The sequence below is a fragment of the Coccinella septempunctata genome, chromosome 3 (genome assembly GCF_907165205.1).
Source record: "Coccinella septempunctata chromosome 3, icCocSept1.1, whole genome shotgun sequence".
NCBI lineage: Eukaryota > Metazoa > Arthropoda > Insecta > Coleoptera > Coccinellidae > Coccinella > Coccinella septempunctata.
In genome coordinates, this window is record NC_058191.1 from 2548210 (window position 1) to 2566721 (window position 18512).

Genomic DNA, 18512 nt, shown 5'->3' on the forward strand with positions numbered 1-18512 from the left:
ACTTCCGAGGAATTATCAAATTCTCGATGCTAATAAGTTTAAGACTAGAATCAAGAAATTGTTGATAGAATTGGAACCGTACGATGTGAAGGAGTACCTAAATCATAAATTTCAAATCTGAGCGTTTTATATTTGTTCAGTTGCTTCTTATATTGACGTATTTTCTTTTCAATATTGTTTGATTATGGAAATAAATATTATTATTATTATTATTATTATTATTATTATTTAATGTTTCGCTGGTGAACTCCATTTCCGAACATCAGTGTAGGTGGAGAGAACAAGCTGCTCTGTAAACTCCGACTTTATCTGAACCGTTTCAGGTGATAATTTACGGTTATCTTGCGGCATTGTATTAAATAATGCTTCATAAAAGAGAATAAGCCTGAACCTGTTCTATTGTGCGAGTGTAGGACATACTCTATTACGTTGGCGTTGGAGAGAATTTCCGGTGGCATTGCCATCATTTGAAAGAACGGAACAAAAAATGTGGAGCTGAAAATATGTCACACCAGAGATTTTCAAGAATGATTTACATACAAGATGGGAAAGATCTGATAGAAATTTCGAATCTGTTTTCAGAAATTAAATATGATTCGATGTTTTGAAATTATAATCAGTTATCTTACTTTTACTGAAAAGATATGTGAATTGTGAATCTATTCCAATTAGAATGGTGATCAGCCACGGCACACCTTAAGTTCCTAAAGTGGAGACTCCTTGACAAATTTTAAGAAAAAAAAATTTCATAAACATGAGACATGAGTTATTCGTTTTCGAGATACAATGTGCTTAACTTTTTTTTTCCAGTTTTCCTCTTATGCTATCTACACTTCACACTTGCTGTCTGGGCAAGATGTTTATGAGAAGATCATCAAATTGGACAAATTGGATTAATCAAAACACAAGATTTTCAAATTACAACCTATATTTTTATTGTTTCTGTTGATTCTACCTGAAAAAATGGGGGACCTTTACCCAAATAAACACTACAGTGGAAGCATTCAGAGAAATAAAAAAAAATTGAAATAAGGGAGCCATTTCGAGCTGATTGAATATTCTGTGACTTCCGGAAATCAAAATCCACAGAAACAAAACTAAAATTTTATAGGATTGTGATATTTTATGAATTTTATTTGATGAATTGTGTGTTGAAATTGTTGAGAATTCATCAACAATTCATAAAATGTCTAAATTATCGAAAAAACACCGAATTTAGTTTTTTTTATGGTCCCAGGAAGTCACAGAATAATCAAGCAGTTCGAAATGACTCCTTTCCATTATTCTTCTTTCTTTGATAACTGTGGAAGTTTCCATTTTAGCAAGTAGGTTCATTTAGGTAACAACCCCCATTTTTCTACGTAGAATCAACTGAAACAATAAAAAATATAGGTTGTAAACTGAAAATCTAGAGTTTTGATGAATGACAATTTGATCATCTTCTCATGAAATCCTTCATTTCAGGTCCAAACAGTAAAAAGTGTTATAATATTATACTGGTAGAACTGAAAATGTTAGAGATTTTTTCGAAAAAGACGTACCCAGCAGAAATATAAAAATGTGTAACCTCTTCTTCACTTTTTTTCATGAGAATCCCAGTAAATCATAAACGGGGTATAAAAGTTGAGATTATACCCAAGGTATATCTACCAAATCAGCTATCTAAAGATGCAAAGATATACTGGGTGAGCCATTTGAAAAAAGAAAGTAGTGGGCTTTTTCCGGAAGATTCAGCGGTCTGAAAATATTTTAGCCAGAAAGATCATTTTAAAAAAAACAATATATTCAGAATGAAATTGGGATTATTTCTCCAAAAACGTCTAACAGGACAATAGGTCAACGAGGAGAATCACCCCGTATTTTTCTCATTTCGATTTCAAATCTCCCCATGGAAAGTTTCAAAAAAATTGGTTGAAGTGAACATACAGGGTGAGTCTTTGACTCGTAGGAATATTTTAAAAGCAGATTCTTGAGGTCAAAAGAAACACTGTTTTCCTATATCAGTTGTTCGGCCCTGATAAAAATATATTTTTTAAATGTTCCACCCTATATTAAACATCAAAAATGGAATGGCAAGTTCAAGTTATGATGAGTTTCTTCAGATAACTTTATAGCTCAGAATCACCTTTTACAAGATAATGGCGAAAAATCGAAAATATGAAGTTTATTTAAATAGCAATTAATGAAGAAACTAGTTACGCCAGCGATACAGACAGAATTTTTTTGAATATAAAAGTTGGCTACTCCTACATATAAAAGAAAATTTCAACTCTGAAATATACAGAATGATCATAATTAATTTTCAAACATCAACTACAAATAATCGTCGAAAATTTTCTTATTTCAAATGGCATACCCGGTATTTCTATATCTCCATAAAATTTTCCTACATCTAAACCTGATAGTTTCTGAGCAATTGTCGGTTTTTAATTCAAAACTAGTAAACCATTTTCGCCATTATCTTGTAAGTGGTCCTTCTAAGGTGTAAGGTGATCTGAAGAAAACTCGGAAGAAAATCATCATAATTTGAGCTTGTCATTCCATTTTTGAGATCAAATACAGAGTGTTACATTTAAAAAAGTGTAACTTTGGTCTATATCGTGACCCTGTATATATGATAATAATTTTGAATTTTGCTTTCGAACACCGTACACACACCACAAGAAAATATTTTCGAAATATCTTTACTCACTCCCTCAAAATGAGCGCCGCGTCTGGGGTGAGCCACCCGGTATAATGTACAAGTTTTCAGTACAGGAAAACAGTTAATTGAAAACATCAATAGTCCGGTTTCTATTTCATTCAATTATGAAAAAAAATTGAAATTTTTAAATGGTTTTTCCGATGACATTACATGCTCATTCTCGATACTTTTTCTGATAGCACATTTGGATAGCTCTTGAAAAATACTATCATACTTCATCACAAATCGCTTTTTAATTTTGCTCAATAAATACCTAAGTCACAACATCCTGTGGCCCGCTTACGTGAAACACACTGTAGATGTTACACACCCGTTCAGGAATAATTGGAATAATACCAATGGGAGATTCTACTCGTCACAACTGTAAATCATTTTATAGAAATAATTAACTATATCCAAAAGCACAAGCCAATCAATTATTGGCCTAAAAATTTCTTTTCCTCCTCCAGATCAGATCGTTTTCTTCCTTACTTCTTATTTCCAGCAACGTCGCAATTCCATGAAAGTTCCTCAATCAAGATTAAGAAGGCTCAGCACATTTCATTTCGTATACTTCGTGCTTCACAGGGTCAGGGTAAAAAATCAATCGATTCAATATCTACCATATGAATGCTGCTCTTCATGGTGGAGATAAGTCTCTATTCGGAACAAGAAAACTAATCGGTGTGAAGTATCGACCGGAAGGAGTTGAGTTCCTCCGATATAACTTACATTTTCTCATTCCAATCACGCTCTCTTCAGCTTCCATTTAAATGGACCCCAGGCGCTGCGTTGTGGGGAACGTAATTTATTGGCGTATAAATTACGTCAGAAATTCAATTCGCTGAATGGTGCACAAAAACATTGTGGCATTTTGTATAGGGTGCCATTCTTCGCAGTCTCGATACAGAAGAGTATATTTTAATAGAGTACATTCTTCATAGAGGCTCGAATTTTAATGAAAAGTACTCTACTTATCTATTTATTCATAAGGTGATAAAAACAGATACAATTCCTTCGAATATCTGTATAGGGATAAGAGCTCCTTTCTATTTCAAATGGGGTAACAATAAAATCGAACCTTCAGAAGTATTTTGTTGAAAGATGGTACATAATGTAAGATCTGTAAATTTTGTGTCTGTTTTCGGAAAGTATGAAAAGACGTCATGAACGGCGGATCAGTCATTCCAACAGCTGTGAAACAAAGTTGAACATTTTCAAAAACTTCTCAGAACGCCTTATTATTCTGTACATATACATTAACTCCATTCACATTTATTCTAGCAGTAGGTTGGCCATGAAATAATTTTCTCAAGTTTTTGTAACTAGAACGGGGTAAGGTTGGCACTCATGAAATGTCATTAATGTCATAACGCCGTTGCCACAAGTAATATCAATTTTTATTACGAACATGACGAAAGTGATTGAAAAAAAGGGACAGGGTTTCAGGAAGTGCTGTTTAGAATTCAGGTCCGCTCATTCAAATAGTTATACCCTGATATTCTAAAATCTACAATACGTCAGACGGTAGCGAACATTGAATATTATTCAATGTAAGAGAATTTATATAATGTTTCATCTGAATATAAACGACTTGCATTTCAGCTGAATATTTCCACAATCAGAAAGATTGTGAATGAAGAGGATGTCAAAGAATTTACTTCTATTGGGAGATCCAAAAAAGTGGTGGCATTTGAGAATTTTATGTTTGAGTGAATTGATGCGAAAAGTTCATTACAGAATTTTGAACAGCCACAAATACGCACCAGTTGTCCTGTCAATTGTGTATTCATGTGAAATTTTTGTTAAACGGTGAAGTTCATTTGGACTAACTCCTTTTAATTCCTTTTACTTACCAATATAAGTAAAAGAATCAATATGCAAGATGATTTTTGTTGAAGAATTTAACATTCTTCTAATTATCTGTTGATTCCTTCGGGAGATACCCATTTCCAACCAATGCATCATATGCATTTCATCTTCGGGTTGATATTTTTGAAATCTACAACTGATGTAACGTATTCAAACTTTAGCCAAAGAAGTTAACGAACATTAACTCTCCTCAAGCTAGTGCATATTATGATATTATACTGATCTCTTGTATTTTCCATGCGAATAACTGGATTTGGTATGCCTTCAATCAGTTTGTATAAACTTCAATTATGTTCGTCACATATTTTCCGAAGAGCTTCGACAATATGATAAAATACGTAATAACAGAAACTTTTACGTAGAACGGGCAACATAGCGTTGATTTAAAACCCAAAAATGTTTTGACAAGCTTCATAACCCCACATTTTCGTACTATACAGAGTGAAATGTGTCAAATTTCCATGGCCAACCGAGTGCCAAAATAAAAGTGAATGGAGTATAGGTTTATTATACTTGGTAACTGAGACTAATATTCAATAATTATGTATAAGTTATGTTTAACTCTCAATAATAATATCGAATTTTCATATGCAACAGCCTTTAGAACACTCAAAATCAACTGCATAATCCGCTGACTAGCTAACGCACTATACTCATGATATCACATTGCTCATTTGATATTTCTGTGAGATCTTAGACGATATGGCCGATTTAAGGCGCTGTCTATGAATGATTGCTATCTACGACCATTGAGTATCAACCCCTAGAAATACAGAAAACATAGCTTCGAAACTTTTCATTGCTGAAAAGACGACGCGGATGGATGGAATTCAGGAATATATGACGTCAATTTTGTAGAGTTTAAAAAAAGATAGACGCCGAACCGTAACATAAGTGGAACGGCGACAACACGGAAACTAAGTTATATCCGTTTCCCTGAAAAAATGTGAACTCAATGCCGCAATCAACGTTAGTTACAGCAGAGCCTTCAATTGGAAGACATCATGTTTCCTCAGATAAGTTTTCCACCATATTCCCCCTTAAAAACTTGAACAACTCTCCTCTCCATCCACAAAATCGGCTCTATTATTTGGGACGGGTAACGGCGTAACGTGTGTGGCACTTCCAAGAAGTTGAGAGAAGACGGCGGCTGGACAAAAAGGCGAGGCAGGCACTTAAATGGTATCGAACAAAAGGCATTAACTGCTGCGTTCGCCAAAACTGAAGTCTAACGCCAACGCGAAATTTAAGGACTGTTAAGAGAGAAGGAGTGCAGGAAATTTATGTCCCGGCCGCTTTTTCGGGTCAATTCGATTAAAGAGGAGGTGTGGAACAGTGTTTATGCCCCAAGTTCTAGTTCATTATCGAGACGACAAGCCGAAATGATTAAGAGATGGGGATTGGATTCCTGGAGAATTTAATCTAGCACGATTGATGATTTTCAAAGGGGAACAATGAAACGAAAACCTGAAAAACCTTCGAGATTATACTATCTGGTAACCCAGTAAGGATGAAATGGCGTGGCAGCCATACTTGAACTGGTAAAAATATCACTAGTTGTCTGAAAAAGGCAATGCCAAGAAGTGATATACAAACAAGATAAACACAGAACCTAAGCAAGATAATCTGAAAGAAGAAATTAACCGATCAAGAGACTGACGGTTTTAAGGCAGATATTAAAGAACAATCAGGTTAGGTTCAGTGGGTACCGAACTCTCGAGAGTGAATTGTTCACAATGGTCCTTTTTTCTGCGAATTTGAAAAAGATACCGTTCAAGAAATAATTAAATTTCTTTCTGCCCATGAATAAACTATTTTCACTGTTGATAGGAGAAACAAACAGTAATATTTTGAAGACTGGTGAATGGAAGTTAATGATTATCGTCAAAACCATGAGAAAAAATTGTGAGAATTTGATTGATTCATACAGCATGTTGAACGAAAAGACCAAATCTGTAAAAAACTCAAATTTGAATAACTATCTCAAAAACCAATGATATAAATGACAAAAAAATTAAATATGCTGTACTCAGATAAGATAGGCCTTCTAAATGAGGTATCATTAACCCCATCTTCACTATCCAAAATAGAGAGATTAGGGTTGTGACACTTTCTAATAATGGTAGCTTGGACTTAAAGTGTAAATGATTGTATTGACTCTAGAGCTGATGCCTCTCGACAAAAGCATTGTTTGTCATAAACATATATACGAAGCTTCAGGTCTTAGACTGAATGTTGACAAAACCAAAATCCGAGGAAGTCTGCCAGAAAGCCTTCAAACAGATATCAGCCTGGAGGATGAAACTCTAGAACAGGTCGAGCAGTTCAAATACTTGGGAAGCTGCATAAATACTAGGGCTAACCTGGACATGGAAATACACAGCCGTATCAATTCGGCATCACAGGCATTCTGGAAGCTGAAGGATAGAGTGTTTCAAAATCACGACCTGAATCTGAAGACCAAGACAGCTGTTTACAAAGCGGTGGTCATCCCAACGCTTCTTTACGGGAGCGAAAGCTGGACGCCCTACAGGCTACATATTAAACATCTTGAAAAAACGCAACAATGTCATCTAAGACAAATAATGTACATCAGATGGTTCCACAAAGTTCAAATGCAGAATTCTTGCAGCGCGCGTGTTGTATAACAATTGAGACTCAAGTAACGAGGGCCCTACTCAGATGGAGCGGTCACATTGTGAGGATGCAAGACACAAGACTCCTCAAAATAGATCTGTATGGTGAATACACGAAGGGAGCTCGGAAACCTGGAGGCCAGTATTAACGGTTTAAGGATATACCTACTGCATCAATCCCTAAAATCAGTTTTGCCATTCATAACTGGAAACAACTAGCGTTAGACACATCACGGTGGAGGTCTTTGGTCCACAGTTATAACGGAGACTCGAGAAGAATACAGCGGCGGCCAGATCTGGTTGGTGACTATCCATGCCCAGAGTGTGGAAGGATCTATAGGTCTGTAGGTTGGGTCTCCTTAGTCACAGGAGGACACACAGTCGCAAGCTAAGAAATTATAAGTTTGATCGCACCGATAGTTTCGTTTTGAGTCTTTTTGTAGAATTATTCTAGGTAACGGGATACAGAAATGAATGAATGAATGTTTGTTTGATGATTGGGCTGTAGAACAACTTGAAATTGAACCTGACTTCTCTAAAAATCATCTTTTCAGATGGAGCTCATTTCTGTTTAAGTAGCTTGTAAACATTGTGTAAATAATACTAAAGAGACACATGAGAAGCTTTCGCATCCAAAAAGTTAGTGTTTGGTGTGTTTCATATGGAGTGGATGCACCTTTGAACCATTCTTTTCTTAATGCAAATGGCAATGCAGTAACAGTGAATAGTGAATGACAGAAATGGATTTGCAAGATATGTTGTTCCAACAAGTCAAGGGTGGTACAACAAACACCACGTTACAACACCCAATTTGAAAACCTGTTATACCCCCGTTACAGCAAGCAGGAAACGATTGGCGGAATTTTTGCCTAGATGTGGTTTTTCAGGATATTTGTCGCAACAATGGTATGATAATGTTCAACAATTTTATGGGCGTCTCATGGAATCTTTCATCAATTAATGAGACTCAGAATGAAAATAATAAGCCTACACAAATATTGTTCTCTTCCCTTCAATTCAATATGTTGCTTTATTGCCACTTGTAGCTGAAGATTGTGACGATTTTGGTTCCTACTTCATTTGTTTTCATGATCTTCTACTTCAGGGTGCGGCAGAGTCAATTAATGTGTTTCGAAGGGTCATACCTCGGGATTAGGTGTGGACGGGTAGATGGAGAAGGGGTCTTTGTGTTTCCTTAGAAGGAAAATGTCACAGTCGCAATTATGTTTCGATGTTGGAAACCTTCCTGCAGCCGGAATTGGAAAAACTTGCTGATGAACACGATCTGGGTGACATCTGTTTCCAGCAGGATGGGGCTACAGCCCACACAGCTCGAATTTAATCAAATATTTAGAGACAGATATACCCAGGACGACTGGACTCACTGGGGTGGCCAACGGGTTTAATTGACTTGAGCGAACCTTTATTAAGGTTCTTAAACCTTAAGCACAAGCACTGATGTGGTTTTCGAACACTTCTTGGATCTTGCAGTCTTAAAATTCCGGAGGAATGATCCAGTCCTGGAAGGCTGCTTCAGAGTGCTTCTCTTTTGGTTTCTTCCTTTTCCAGAAACTATTTCTTATAGGTGCATTTTCGTATACCAAAGAGAGTCTGTGGGCCAGTAGGTGGCGTTTGTGCTTACTCTCTGGCGAATGTGTTGGCTTCCTCGTTTTCTTTGATTCCAGAGTGATACGGAACCCAGACTAAAGAGAGCTTGCTGATCCCGCCTATTTCGTTGAGTTGACATTTGCAGATAGTGCAATATCAAGAATAATAGAAAATGGATGGCATCATTATTTTTGTTTGTAGTTCCCTGGAATACATTTTGGGATTCTCGGTTATTTGGTTATCCTGTTTGAAGAAACAACTATATGAGAATCAATGAATAAAGGTTAAATATTCTACATGCTTCAATTTTCTACATTATTCATTTTTGACAAAAAAAATATTGTGTACACAGTTTCTCGAATAACCCGATGAAATAACAAAATCAACTCGAAACTTTTTGACTAGATTACTCTGAATTTCCCAGATGAACAAATTATGCCAAAAAACGAATCAAACGATTCGTTTATAGTCAGCATCTGGTAATTACCTGTACTGAGCAGGTCAATTTGTTATTCCCAGTGCAGCTGAGCCCACATTTAAATCGATGCTGGTGAATTATTCACGTTTACGGGCATTTCAAATTTCATACGATCGAGTGGACAGCAATTTATCTGGCGCTTGTAGTTGGCGGTACACGATTACGAAATTGCTTCTGCAAATAAACAAATTTAATGTTGAATTCAATCATCGCATTTGACGGTGATTCATGTATCAAAGTTTTCGCAATAGCTCAACGAAAGCAGGATTGAGTGTTGGGTGCTTGAAGTATTTCACATGATAAAACCTGATTTAAGGTGTGATCCTTTTGAGGAAGGGTGTACATTTTCCTAAAGACCAGGGGTTGCTGACTTGTTGAGACTCAAAATCTACTATTTATCGAAGACATATTCCGAGATCTACCAGTTATAAATTGTTGAAATTTTAAATGAAAGAGTATATGAGGATCTGCCAATTATTTTCCATATTAATTACAATCACTGTCGCCATTGACCGGACCTTCCAGCGGACCAGAGCCTGTTATATTTTTGAAGGATATGTAAATTGGACCCGTAGAAAGCTACTTTTCAAGAGACTGACAATTTGGACGTGACGCAAGGTCACATCGGTCGTTTGAAAATGCATAAAAAAAATCGTTACTTGTGCATACTCGAGCGTGTCAGATTTTCATACATATGGTTAATCTCGGTGTTGCAGACGTGTTGACCCATTAATCTGACACTAATCAGGGGGGGGTTCTTAATGTGACAATAATGCATTTTTCAAAAATATCTTCCTTCCTGTACCTCCTGTCCTGACAGACTGTCCTAGACCTTCCTCTTATACATATGCGGGTTTCATAGCTGAAGTGAACCAAGCCTTGTTTTGAGATAAATGACTTAGAAGTTGTTTATCACCAATTAATTCGTAAGTGACTTCTTTAGATTTGTGTAATCCGAATGTAAGCATATGCTTAGGTACATTCTAACCTTTCAAAATCTAAAGAAGTGACTTTTGAATTAATAGGTGATAAACAACTTAAAAGCCATTTATCTCAAAACAAGGCATCATCGACTTGGTTCACTTCAGTTATGAACCCCTCATATACAGGTCAAATTTTTGTTAGAGCTACTCTACGGGGTCAGAGATAAATGCCCTTATATAAATCTGACACGCTCGAGTAAATCCCGAATTTCCCTCTTGGGCTCCCCAACTAAAGGTGACTTAAGTATATAGCGGCGTTGCCGCTTACATGAGAAAATACTACAAACTCCGTTATTACATTGGGAACACCCTGATGATTATAACTTTTTCCGATTCTCTATCCCAATCGGAGTATAATATTTTTGTCTAGTACTTCCCTATCATCCTCATTCCTGATACTCTGGGAGAAATTAACGATTGTCCACACAAAATTGCCAAAAACATGGATCCAATGCAATAGGCATAGAAGAGACATTTCATATTTTGGGATGCTGAAATTTCGAAAATAGGTCACTGAGATCCTGAGTATGAATTCGTGTAGAAAGATTAAAGCAATTAACAACTTCGGCGACGTAGCCAAGGACAGCAGACAAGTGAGTGTATGTGAGTCGACGCCAAAAGATTTTCATTGTCTCTAGCCTCGGCTGCGCTTCGACTATTAATTTGCAGGCTCGACTATAATAGACACATTATTAACTATAATTCAGTAGTTAATATGTCATAATTTTGGCATAATAATAATATGTGGGTAGTTTACAGTAAAATGATTTTATTTTGTGAGAACTTTCATTGATTTCCCAATTTCTGGAATGCGTACCTACTAGAATTAATGGTGACAATAATGACAAGCAAATCACAATTTTATAATAAATATAAAATCATTATTCATCATTCATTAGGTGTGTGAATAAGCTTTTCTGACATTCTTTCATCCAATAAGATATTTATTTAATATACAATAAACTCAACTGGAGTTTCATAGTAAGCTTATGGGTGAGCTTATAATTTCATTGCGAGTACATGTCGACTCAAAATTCTAAGAAATAAAACACAAAATTATGAAAATAAATTTTAATGGGAAATCTATGATATCACAAGCGACCCTTAGGAAAAGCATTATATCATCACATTATATTCTATTTTAGAAAACAACAGAATCTTGAAATAGAGGACTTTCCCTAAATATTTCATTTTCTCTATATTCATTGTTTGTTTTCTTGCTCTGCTTTGATAGTTAGATATTTTATATATGTATAGGTATAGTTTTGGATTAATTGAATCAAATGTTGATTTTTCTCGAGCCCTTGCTGTTGGTTGTCTCTATGAGATATTAATATGGTTTTCATTCGAGAAATATCGGTGCAGTAAAGAATCTTTAGTGCCCTTTTTCATTTGATCGAGAATAACGTCAGTTATCTACTTGCCAATAGTAAAATTCAAATCAAAATACGCATAAATATTCGACAGTTAACTGCTAGCATCCCCAATGCGCAAATCCCACATATTTTCTATACATACTTTATCTACAGCAAAACAAATGGCAAAACACAATAGTTCACGGTGTTCCCGAGGTTACGCACGACAACAATTCATTACAGCACTTGCATTTCTGTAATGTCACGAAATCTATGTCCTAGCTCACGCGAACCTTTTTTTTCGACAACCATATAAACTTGAATTGTTCTTGTTTTCCTTTGCTATGAGGTCAGGATAAAGGTTTCATTTTTTCTTATTTTTGGCAATTTGGGATACCTGTACAATCGGATATAAATTAACGTGTTTCAGCGTCTTGATTTGAAATTATTGGTTGAGAAACTATTAATTTAATTTTTTTCATGTGTTTCTCCTGATGATCAAAATATTGAAAAAAACAGATATTATATGGTAGAATTCCATTTTACGCGAGATTTTCAACGAGCCTACACATGGTATATGTGTTGTAGGGGGTTGTGTATTGAAGAAAAACACTCAATTTTATTGACAGAAATTGAGGATAATTGAAAAGAAATTGAGGGGTTTTAGTGTTTTCATTTTGAGTTATAGGTTGAAGAACTGTCTATCTTATTATAGAAATACTGCCAAACCTGTCTGTTCGTATTCAGTATAAACAAGAAAAAAACTGACATGAACTCAGGGGTCAACCATCCAGGTTCTGGCGACTGCCAGAATGTCAAAGAACATATTCCAGAACAGTCGAGATTCGAGAATAAAGCTGATGTCGAGAAAGTAGTCTTTTTCTCTGGCAACTGCCAGAATGTCAAAGACCATGTTCTTTAACAATTCATAAACTCGGTCATATCTATAAACCACAGAATATCATGAAATACTGCATTTTCCTCCTACTTACAATAAGAACTTACTCACTAAATAATGAAAAGGATCACGACTTAAACATTGAGGCAATGAATACAATACTAAGAACTAATTCAGATGCACACCACCCGCTGATATGAATATGTTACGATCCGAATTGAACTAGCCATTTTACACCTTACACCGATAAAAAGTAGAGGCTGACCATAGTTTCGGTACCATTCGTCAAATCAACATAGCTTTTCCTCTTTTTGTATTAATTCCCTTGCTATTTTAGGCGTAATACTTTCAGTTATTTTACCGCTGGCATCATTTCTACCGTGATCTGAACGGGTTCCCAACTTCTCGATTCGTACACGCCTGTTGTCTGCGAAACGCGAAACGCTGGCGGATAGAAAAATAAAGAGGATATATCGTGAGCATTTGACAAAGTATGGCATCAAGGACTGATTTATAAAATATTGAAAGCCTACAGATAGAAAATTTTACGTGAAGATTAACGAAGAAACATCACAGATGAAAAATATAGAAGCACGAGTAGGTATTACGGGGATCCTTACTAGGACCCATACCGCTATACAAGCGACATGCCAAGAAATCAAGAGGTCACATTAGCTCTCTACGTAGACGATACGGCCTCAGAAAAAACCGAGAACAGCGCAACCAAAAAACTACAGACACACATTGATAAACTGACCAAATGGTACAGGAAATGGAATATAAAAATAAATTAGAGCAAAAGTCAATGAATAGTGTTCCAATATAACAACAAGAAACATAATCCAAAGATTGAGAATTTAATGACAAAGAAATAGAATGGCAAAATGAAGCAAAATATCTAGGAATAACAATGGTTAAAAACTTGAATATGAATAAGCACATAGAGGAAACAGCACAAAAAGCGAAAAGTATCAAAGGATACCTCTATGCTCTTATAAACTGCAAACTGGACCCAGAACCGAAAATAGGACTTTTAAAATCAATCATTAGACTGACCATGACGAACGGAAGTGAAATTTCAATAATGAATATCAGCTCAGAAAATTGAAAACAATACAGAACAAGACACACAGAGAAGCCCTAGACGCAGAGGGATACACAAGAAACGAAGAGATCAGAGAGATGACAGGAACCACAACAATCAAAGAACACACAAGAGAAATGGCAGTAATAACCTTCCAAAGAATTGAAAACCATGAAAACAGTGGTATAGGAGAAACTATGACGAAAACGAAAAACGAAGATTCAAGAGATAAAGAACCAGGTTGAGAGAAAACCTGGAGGAGAAACAAAAAGAGAAAAATTGACCGAGTATAATTTAAAATGAAACAGAAAAAATCACTGGAAAACGAAGTAAAATATAGCAGCGAGAGAACCAAGTTCTAGTCTGCAAGTACACAGACACAGGATGCAGGGTGCAGGATGCAGAAAAAGTTTTTCCATCGGAGAAGCAGCAATGTTGCTTTAGTAGGAGGAGTAGTTGACTCAATCAGACATAAAATTCTTCAAGGATTTAATATATATAATAATGTTGCTTTGACAAGGTCAACTGATACCGAAACCATAGTCAGCATCTGCTTATCTTCGGTGGTTATCTTTAGTGGCCCTGAGGATGGCACATTGGCTAGTTCAGTTCGGATAGTAACACTTGTGGATATTCATATAAGCGGGTGGTATGCATCTGAATTAATTCTTATTACTTACTGAATTACAGATCTGATTTTTGCGGTTGTTTAACAATCCTTATGATCAAGTTGCACTCGTTCATATTGTCGATCGAACCGCTGAATTGACGAAATTCTTTGGTCTTTCGTGAATTGTGAATTTATCACAATTCACCAAAGAACCAACCTGAAATTATCGATTTTAAACACTGCAAAACTCCCTCCCATTCTAAACGTGGAAATATCTCGGGAAATATTCCCGGTGAATTAGCAAAGGAATCGAAAGAACTCATTTTTGCCTCATGAAATTTCCTGTACATAATAACCTTTATACCGAACGAGTCGTAGCAATATACATTCGAATTTCCTGAATCATGCTAAGTACAAGGAGAAACTTCCTTGTTTTCATGAGCGATTCATGGTAATCGAATGGCGCTGTCTTGAACAGTGGGGCTGCTCGCTCGTTCAACCCCTATCAGGGACGAGGCTCGTAGGGGCGACATTACTTACAGGCTACCCTGGTAACCATCGATCGATCCTTTCTTTCTAGCCAATTTGAATAACTTCAGGAAGTGCGTCATTTTCCGATCATAACTTGACGCACAAGGAAAATTAAGGGTGTGTTTTCGTGCAAAAGTGACTCACTGCTATCTATGCTCATTTGCAATATAAATAAGGGGTGTATAGCAACCCCAAGTAATCTGTTAAAAGGCAGAAATGGTCTGAATCATTTTTTCGTTCGTTACTGATGGTAGAGATAAACATCAATTTAAAATGAGTATTATTGCTGAGTCATAGTGGAAAGTGAATGACTGTAAATTTTTTTCTTGAAACACAAACATGGCATAGTCCCTATGAAGTCAAATATGTAATAATTACATCCTCCATATTTGATATACATATCATGATGTTCAGGGGACAAGCTATAGCTATTTGTCAACAATGCGCACACAAATGACGGCAAATTTAATTCTTGCGTGAGTTGTGGACAGGGGTGGCTCCAGGAATATATTATATCATCCTTCTACTAAAACTAAGAATCTTCTTTCGTAGAACCTATGAGCTTATAGATTTTCAAACTTTATACTCATCTGAAGTTCGCTTACTAGAAATCATACTGTAAGATTGAAGGTTTCGTGTTTTCACTGATGATAAGAGAAGTAATTTTAAAACTTTGAATAACGGTCTTGCACAAGGATCAGTTTTAGCCCCTCTACTTTTCAATTCATATCTGTGTGATATCCCCTACGACTTCTTCTGAGAAATTTATATACGCTGATGATATTGCTCTCGCATACCGTCATTCTGATTTTAGATGGATAGAGAATAATCTATCCACAGATTTAGAAATTTTGAGCAATTACTTTTTCGAGTGGCCTTTGCATCATAATCCAAATAAAACCGAGGTTTCATATTTCCATTTGAAAAATTATCAAGAATATAGGAAATTGATTATAATTTTCGGTAATTCTTTTTTGGAGCATAACTTCAATGCGGAATATATAGAATTTAAGCTGGATTCCTCGCTGAATTTCAAAACCCATTTGGAAAAGTTTCGTTTGAAGATAAAAACTTGGTTATATCCTGCATAAACTAGCTGGTGCTTCATCGATGACAAAATCTCAAATATCCTCAAAACGGTTCAATTTTTTGTATTTGGATAATAGAACTTTTTTCATGTAATTTTCTTCGCTCCACCGAATGCTTCTATTTCTTTTTACCAAAACGAATACGACGAGTAAGTTGCCCAAAAAATCATTACTCACCCTCTAAAAACACAGTCTTCATAACAATATCAGAAACGTAGAAGTGTAATAAAAAAATGTATTTTAACAACATACATTTATGCACGAAATTTCAATCTGCTTGCATTCACCGTTTAGAAGTTATGCGGAGAAATTTTTTTGAATTCATCAATTTGGAAGGATATATCTCCCTTAATATGCATTTTGGGCCATGAGTTTATCTATCAAACTATACTTATTTTTCAATACTTTATCACCCCTAGAAAGTTCGGTACACATTTTTGAGTCACCCTGTATGTAAGAGTCGAAGAATCACCCTGTGTTTGCAATGTAAAAGAATTCTTAGACCTTCACGTGGAGACAAGCAAACAAAATTTCATTATTTATAATCAACTCGAACTTTTTTATTGGAGCAAGAATCGAATAAGTACAGTTACTCGAATCTTGCCGTGATATGACTGATGCTATACCATAGTGCTTCTCAGGCTTAGGATATTCTTTATTTTCTTGACAATTATACCGAATAGTCGGAAATTTGGAGTTTGAAGTCGAAACTTGGGAATTCTCACAATTATATATGGATTTGAGCTATTTCCGTCATTTTGCATTTGTATTTTTTCCACCATCAATTATTTCGAGTCAGTTGAATGAAGACAAATACAAACAAGTCCAACGAAAAACGTTGGTGAGCTTCATCGGTGTTGTGTTCAAAAATCAGTATAGCAGGTGGTCAGAGAAAATATGCGCATTTGCGTTTGGGCAAAACAAACAATTTACCAATTGAAGAGCCTTTTCCTACTTCTGCAATCAGCATGCTTATATACAAATTTATAGTAAACTATAACCATTGAAAAATTATAAAATAATGATAAGTGAAACTAAAAATACCACAGCAGACTTTGAGTAACTGAATGTTGGATGTTATTTCCTGCAAAGCTTAAAAAACTTCTCGGACAAACAAATTCAGGATATTATTCAGATTTCGACTATTAAAAATAGAAATTATTTATCCTTTCCTTGGGTGCATTTGAAGCTCTTTGACTACGAAATATATCGATTTCTAGATATAAATACATTTTTCGAAGCCTCCACACTCCATACAAGGTATCTTGCAGTTTGTGCTGATCTGAACTTATTCGCATCATTAATTTTATCTAATTTTCTATAGCGCTAACCAAAGAAAAGGGTGGGTTTCACCCCTCAGTTATGTATGTTGATTGATGACAGTATACAAAGGATGTTTCAGTAGCGATGATGTACAGAGTTAACCTCATTAATTTCGTGGAGCAACATGGCGAACCTTCAGTTTATACGCTTTTATGGGGGACCTTGTCAGATCCTACACAAAAATTTGAAGAATGATGATTTGGCTGAATGTACCTAAATAGTATTCATCCTCATTTTTCTGGACTGTTATTTTGAACAAAGTACAATTTATTGGACCCACGTAAGCACGACTGTGTGTATTATTCGATGAATGGTCGTTATTAGTAGATGTTCCATTTGGACGCAACCAAATTCATGGAGTAGAAAGGTGATCAGAACTCTGATATATGCTCAGTGACATTAGAAGGGTAACCTGATGAAATATATCGATTTATAATTCAAATTTGAAGTGTTTCGAGATTTTTTGCAAATATGTACAGTATTTTAATTTTTCCCTACTGTAAAAGACTATCCTTGCATTATATAGATTGGAATTCAAAAGTAGATTGCAGCGACATGGCGATGACAGTTCGAACTCAAAAATTAATGCAGTCATTGCCATTTTTGAAGGGGATTTTTAGGTTTTCGTCAAATAAATTCCTTTTTCTTAGTTTATAGTTGTTTTTTCTCAATTTTGAAGATTGGTTGTCGAAACTGGATTCAAGTGTATAAATCATTATCAATTTTAGGCCAATATTAGTATTTATGAATAAAATTCCGACAATGTTCTGAATCAGCTGATAGAAATAGAGCAATATTTTTTGAATACGAACTTCATGGCCCTTCACACGATCATTATGGAATTATCTTGCCTTCCCCATTATCTACAATGACTAAAATTGCAACATTGATGCTAAGAAAATTTGTTCAAGTTGAACTGGAAATCATGAATGAATTTCTAAATGAATTTTGTGTGAATGTTATCGAAATTTATATGTATATCAACTCACTAGGTGAAAAGAGTCCTCTCTAGAGGAAACAGATTTGTTTTTTGTGTAAATCCTTCAATTTTGAGGTTATATATTCAGGATATTTAATTCACCTAACTAACTCCGTAACTAATTTGAAATGTACAAAAACTTTACCATGCTATAAGGACGAGATACATACGTCCTTGAATATTGACTAAACCTTCATTTCATCGTCGAAAATAGTGAAAAATGACATCTTCACAAGAAAGTCGTAATCGAAGATTTGTTCAAGGGATGCAAATTATGAAAACCAAGCTTTCCCCATTGTCACGAGAAAAAGTTATTTTAAACAGATTAAGACATATATCATTTCATGTACGCAAATTGGATATTAGTTGATTTTCTTGTTGAAA

General features: G+C 35.4%; 1 protein-coding gene across 2 annotated transcripts in view; it reads right to left on the bottom strand.

Annotated features, from left to right (window-relative positions):
- LOC123310569 (amyloid-beta-like protein) overlaps nucleotides 1–18512 on the bottom strand; it is a 187513-nt gene that overhangs the window by 114886 nt on the left and 54115 nt on the right. The gene's annotated exons all lie outside the window — the stretch shown is intronic.